At 40.4% G+C, this 6,304-nt stretch overlaps 1 long non-coding RNA gene across 2 annotated transcripts in view; it reads right to left on the bottom strand.

Annotated features, from left to right (window-relative positions):
• Positions 1 to 1,648, bottom strand: part of LOC132345334 (uncharacterized) — a 29,528-nt gene extending 27,880 nt beyond the window's left edge. For both annotated transcript variants that reach the window (XR_009494625.1, XR_009494624.1), the window contains exon 1: positions 1 to 1,648. This exon is cut by the window's left edge and continues 605 nt beyond it. This is a non-coding gene — a long non-coding RNA (uncharacterized lncRNA).
• Between the last annotated feature and the right edge of the window lie 4,656 nt (positions 1,649 to 6,304).

The following is a 6,304-nucleotide window of genomic DNA, read 5'->3' as shown; positions in this document are numbered from 1 at the left end:
TTGCAAAGAGTCAGAAATGACTAAGCATGCAGCACATACATAAAATGAGAAGCTAAATGTGGAAGAGTTATTAGGCACAATTTTTGCTTAATAACTAGAAGTTATACACTTAAAATATAGTGATGTATTTGATATATGGGCTCCCCAGTGGCTCAGATGGTAAAGAATCTGCCTGCAAAATGGGGACCCAGGTTCAATTCCTGGGTTGGGAAGATCCCTGGAGCAGGGAATGGCAACTCACTCCAGTATTCTTGCCTAGAGAATCCCATGGACAGAGGAGCCTGGTAGGGTACAGTCCATGAGGTCGCAAACAGTTGGCTACAACTGAGCAACTAACACACACACAAACACACATTTGATATATACAAAAGAATATGTGAAACATACATATAATGTTGATGAAGTGTAAAATAAAATGAACACTCATAAATCCACAATCCACCACACAACTTAAGAGCTAAAACATGACTGATACTTTCAAAGTTATCTGTGTGCTACTCAGATCCATCCTCTTGCTTCCCACCTCACCCCAGACAGTTAAATACTATCTTGGATTTTGTAAATTTCATTCTTTTGAGACATATGTATGTACCATTACATGGATTACTTAGTTTTGTTTAACTATATAAACATAGTGTAATTAATACATAGTCTTTGGGGGCTTACCTATTTTCATCACCATGAAGTGAAGCCTTATTGCTCAGTTGTGTCTGACTCTTTGCGATCCCATGGACTGCAGCCCGCCAGGCTCCTCTGTCCTTGGGGTTCTTCAGACAAGAATACTGGAGTGGGTTGCCACTGTATTCTCCAGGAGATCTTCCTGACCTGGGGATTGAACCCAGGTCTCCTGCACTGCAGGCTAATTCTTTACCGCTGAGCTGCCAGGGAAGCCCCTCACCCAACATAACTTTTCTAAGACTCATTTACACTGTCTGCATATCACATTAATGCATTTACTTTCACATGATGTAATATTTTTGTATGTGGATAAATTTTATTTATCCATTCCTTTGTTGATCACTTGGAAAATAATTTAACATTATTCTAAAGCTGAACATGTACATAATCCTATAAACCAGCAATTTCATTTCTGGGAAAACATTTTTATACATATATGCTAGGAAATACATTAAAATGTGTTTACAGTAGAGTGTTTATAAGAGCTATATTCCTTAATTATATTGTTATTTATAATTAATGTGTAATATTACATACTGTTGTTACAGCCAACAGGATCAATAGCATGAATAAAAGGGTAAAGAAGGGTTGTAGAGATGCCTTGCAGATAAAAAGGATTATTAGTTCAATGATATATGAATTATTCAGCATTCAACATTCAATATATATTTTTGAGTACTCCCATGTATAAAAGCACCATTTTATTTGCAGGAGATGTAACAGTGAATAAAACTGATGAAGTGGCTGTTACCATGGGGCCTTCCTTCTTGCTGTGGAATATAGACATTAAACATATAAATTAATAACATGCTATTAGGTAGTAGTGGTACTATAGATAAATACTGAGCAAAACAAAAGGATAGAGGCTAATGGGGCTTCTAATTTTGATGGTATAGGCAAAGGGTACCTCTCTGAAGGGTTTGATTCCTGGGTTGGGAAGATTCCCTGGAGGACGAAATGGCAACCCCCTTCAGTACTCTTGCCTGGAAAATCCCATGGACAGAGGAGCCTGGCAGGTTACAGTCTGTGAGGTCACAAAGGGTTGGACACGACTGAATGATAGGTACACACATATGCCTCTGAAGAAGTGCCTTTTGAAGAGAAACGTCAATGAAGGCAGGAAAGAAGTCTTACATATATCTTGAGAAAAGAGCATTTTTAGGCAGAATTGCAAAGACCAGTAAGTGGGAGTATTTTTATTGATTTAGAAAAACAGTAGGCTGTTATTGCAGGTGAGAGAGAATTAGTAAGAGCAAGAAAGCTCAAATAATGTTGGAGAGTTAGGCCAAGGCCAGTTCCCAAAGGCATTTATGTCATTTAGTTTAGGTGTCATTGTTGGACTCGGTCGGTTATTTATTTTAGGTATGAATGAAAGAGAACCATTTGATGATTTCTTTTCAGGGGAGTTAGCTAAATAATATACTTGTTTGTAATACACATGTTTATAATAATATACATGTTTTAGGAGCATCATACTTGATGATAAAGGGAAAAGTCCTGAGGTAGGACAAGAGCAGAAGCAAGGATACCTCTTGGATGGGAGTGATGGCTATTCAGATGCCAGAGGAAGTTGCCTTAGGCTAGGTGCTACTGGTGGAGCCAGTAAGAAATGATCAGATACGTTTTCAAAGTGGAGCCAAAAGGATTACTTGATAGATTGTTCATAAATATTTAAGAGAGAGAAGACAGGCAGGACTCCAGTGTTTTTGGCCTTTGTAACAAGTTAAAGATGATACCATGTAACGAGATGGAGGATGATGAAGTATGGGCAGGTTTCAGTTTTCTACAAATCAGATGTTTGGGTTTAGACATACTATTTACGAGCTATTTAATAGATATCCATGTGGAGTGAGCTGTCAGGTAAATACTAGGTAACTTAGTTTGGACTTCAGGGTAGCGCTTGAGACAGAAATTTATATTTATAATTGGAAGTTAATGATAAAATTTATATTTAAAGTAACAGAATTAGATGGGATCACCTAAGTGGTTAGTGTAGACAAAGAAGAAAAGAGGAATCAAGATGATGAAGATGAGCCCTGGTGTGGCTGATTAATTTCATTAAAGACCCCACAGCTGTTTCCTTCCCTCTACCTCTGTTCTTTGCCATATAATTGGGCTACAGCATTCTGACACTGGACTCATCCCTGAAACTTGCTATGGTCTACGGGAAGGGAAGGCTTGATAAAGTATTCATACATTTCTGCTGAGGGCTTACCTTCTACTCTTACCATGAGAAGACGCTTACCAGGGCCCTCTGGTCCCAGAAGAAAGATGAGAGACACAGGGTCAATCCAAGGGGGATAGGTGAGTCCAGCTGAGAACAGACTAGAGCAGCTAAACCCCAGAGACCTGTGAAATATGTTTTTATTGCAGACAGACTGAGTTTCAGGGTGATGCTTTATAGCCTTATTGTAGCAATATATAACCAATACATTTGGGCTCCTGCAGTATTTAGAGGTCTGACAAGGAGGAAGATTCATATCAGATACTGAAGAAAGCATCAGTGAAGAAAACCTGGACAAGTGTCCAGAAACCCAAGACACGAAAGCATTGCAAGAAGGGGGAAGTGACCAACTATGACAAATGCAATGAACATTCATGTAAGCTAAAGACTGAAAATTTATCATTATATTTGGCAAAGGAGCATCATTAATGCCTTTAATAAGAGTGATGGTAAGAAAAGCCTAATTTAAGTAAGTTCTAGGGAGAATGGTAGATAAGTAAATTGAGATAACTAAGATGAGTGATTTTGCTTTCAAGGCAGTGGGGTCAAGATAGAAAGAGAATGTGAACAAAGAGAGTTCCAGTTTTGGTTTCTACATGAGTTGTATTACAGATTGTCCATATAAGAATAAGAATCATCTAGTTCAAAGGAGAATAAAACAGATGATGCAGGAGAAAATGAGGATCATTAGGACATCGAAGACCTTGAATCCGTAGGTTGGAATAAGATCTAGTAACCAAAATATGGACTTGTCCATAGGAGAACTGGCAATCCATCTGTTCAGTTCAATTTAGTCACTCAGTCATGTCCGACTCTTTGTGACCCCATGAACCGCAGCACACCAGGCCTCCCTGTCCATCACCAACTCCTGGCGTTTACTCAGACTCAAGTCCATTGAGTCAGTGATGCCATCCAGCCATCTCATCCTCTGTCGTCCCCTTCTCCTCCTGCCCTCAATCTTTCCCAGCATCAGGGTCTTTTCCAATGAGTCAACTCTTCGCATGAGGTGGCCAAAGTATTGGAGTTTCAGCCTCAGCATCAGTCCTTCAAAGAACACCCAGGACTGATCTCCTTTAGGATGGACTGGTTGGATCTCCTTGCAGTCCAAGGGACTCTCAAGAGTCTTGTCCAACACCAGAGTTCAAAAGCATGAATTCTTTGGTGCTCAGCTTTCTTTATAGTCCTACTCTCACATCCATACATGACCACTGGAAAAAACATAGCCTTGACTAGATGGACCTTTGTTAGCAAAGTAACGTCTCTGCTTTTTAATATGCTATCTAGGCTGGTCATAACTTTCCTTCCAAGGAGTAAGCATCTTTTAATCTCATGGCTGCAATCACCATCCACAGTGAGCCCAGAAAAATAAAGTCAGCTACTGTTTCCATGGTTTCCCCATCTATTTTCCATGAAGTGATGGGACCAGATGCCAGGATCTTAGTTTTCTGAATGTTGAGCTTTAAGCCAACTTTTTCAGTCTCCTCTTTCATCAAGAGGCTCTTTAGTTCTTCACTTTCTGCCATAAGGGTGGTGTCATCTGCATATCTGAGGTTATTGATATTTCTCCCTGCAATCTTGATTCCAGCTTGTGCTTCCTCCAGCCCAGCGTTTCTCATGATGTACTCTGCATAGAAGTTAAATAAGCAGGGTGACAATATACAGTCTTCACGTACTCCTTTTCCTATTTGGAACCAGTCTGTTGTTCCTTGTCCACTTCTAACTGTTGCTTCCTGACCTGCATATAGGTTTCTCAAGAGGCAGGTCAGGTGGTCTGGTATCCCCATCTCTTTCAGAATTTTCCACAGTTTATTGTGATCCACACAGTTAAAGGCTTTGGCACAGTGTGATCCACATAGTCAAAGGCTTTGGCATAGTCAATAAAGCAGAAATAGATATTTTCCTGGAACTCGCTTGCTTTTTTCATGATCCAGCGGATGTTAGCAATTTGATCTCTGGTTCCTCTGCCTTTTCTAAAAGCAGCTTGAACATCTGGAAGTTCACAGTTCACATATTGCTGAAGCCTGGCTTGGAGAATTTTAAGCATTACTTTACTAGCGTGTGAGATGAGTGCAATTTTGTGGTAGTTTGAGCATTCTTTGGCATTGCCTTTCTTTGGGATTGGAATGAAAACTGACCTTTTCCAGTCCTGTGACCACTGCTGAGTTTTCCAAATGTGCTGGCATATTGAGTGTAACACTTTCACAGTATCTTCTATCAGGATTTGAAATAGCTCAACTGGAATTCCATCACCTCCACCAGCTTTGTTCGTAGTGATGCTTCCTAAGGCCCACTTGACTTCACATTCCAGGATGTCTGGCTCTAGGTGAGTGATCACACCATTGTGATTATCTGGGTCGTGAAAATCTTTTTTGTACAGTTCTTCTGTGTATTCTTGCCACCTCTTCTTAATATCTTCTGCTTCTGTTAGGTCCATACCATTTCTGTCCTTTATTAAGCCCATCTTTGCATGAAGTGTTCCCTTGGTATCTCTAATTTGTTATGGTGCAAAGGTAAAGTTTAGGAGGGGCTTAGATGAAACTGGGTTGGTAGACTTGCCAGTGGAAGGATAAAGTCTCCTGATCATTTGTGTGTGTGTTTTTTTTTTTTTTTAATTTATCAATTAAGAAGTAAAACTGTCAGCTGAGAGTGAGGAAGTGGAGTATAGTAGGCAGATTTCTAAGATCTGTAAGATGACTCCCTTATTTTCATATTATACTCTCTCCTTGGAGTGTGGGTGGAACCTGTGATATGAAAAAATACCACTCCTGTGATTGTATTAGTTACTCAGTCATGTCTGACTCTTTGTGACCCCACGGACTGTAGCCTGCCAGGCTCCTCTATCTATGGAGTTCTCCAGGTAAAAATACTGGAGTGGCTAGCCATTCCCTTCTCCAGTGAATATTCCCAACCCAGAGATCAATGACAGGTTTCTGAACTGCAGGCAGATTCTTCACTGTCTGAGCCACCAGGGATTATATCATATGGCAAGTGAAAGAGTATACTGAGTGGACCGGACCTAATTAGTTTATCCCCTTGAACAGAATTTTTTCCTTTCTTGTCTCAGAAGAAATCAGAGAGGTGTACTCTGACTGGTTTCAAAGAAAACAAATATCTGTTTTGTGAACTGTTTAAGGGGGCCACAAGGCAAGGAAATGTGGGTGGCTTCTAGAAGCTGAGAGTGGTCCCCGGCTGACAGCAGTAAATTGGAACCACCATCCTACAGCTTCAAGAAAATGAATCCAGCCAACAACCAGCAAGCACGGATATTTCCTCAGCCTCTGGTGAGTACCGTAGCCCTGGCCCTGATGTCAGCCGGCTGAAATCCTGAACAGAGAATCCAACTCCACCACATTTGGACTTTTGGTTACAAAGTGAAGTAAGTGATGTATTAATCGTTCAGTC

The sequence above is a fragment of the Bos taurus genome, chromosome 5 (genome assembly GCF_002263795.3).
Source record: "Bos taurus isolate L1 Dominette 01449 registration number 42190680 breed Hereford chromosome 5, ARS-UCD2.0, whole genome shotgun sequence".
Lineage (NCBI taxonomy): Eukaryota > Metazoa > Chordata > Mammalia > Artiodactyla > Bovidae > Bos > Bos taurus.
Note: the sequence above shows the minus strand (reverse complement) of the source record. Positions and strands in the feature narration are given on the sequence as shown.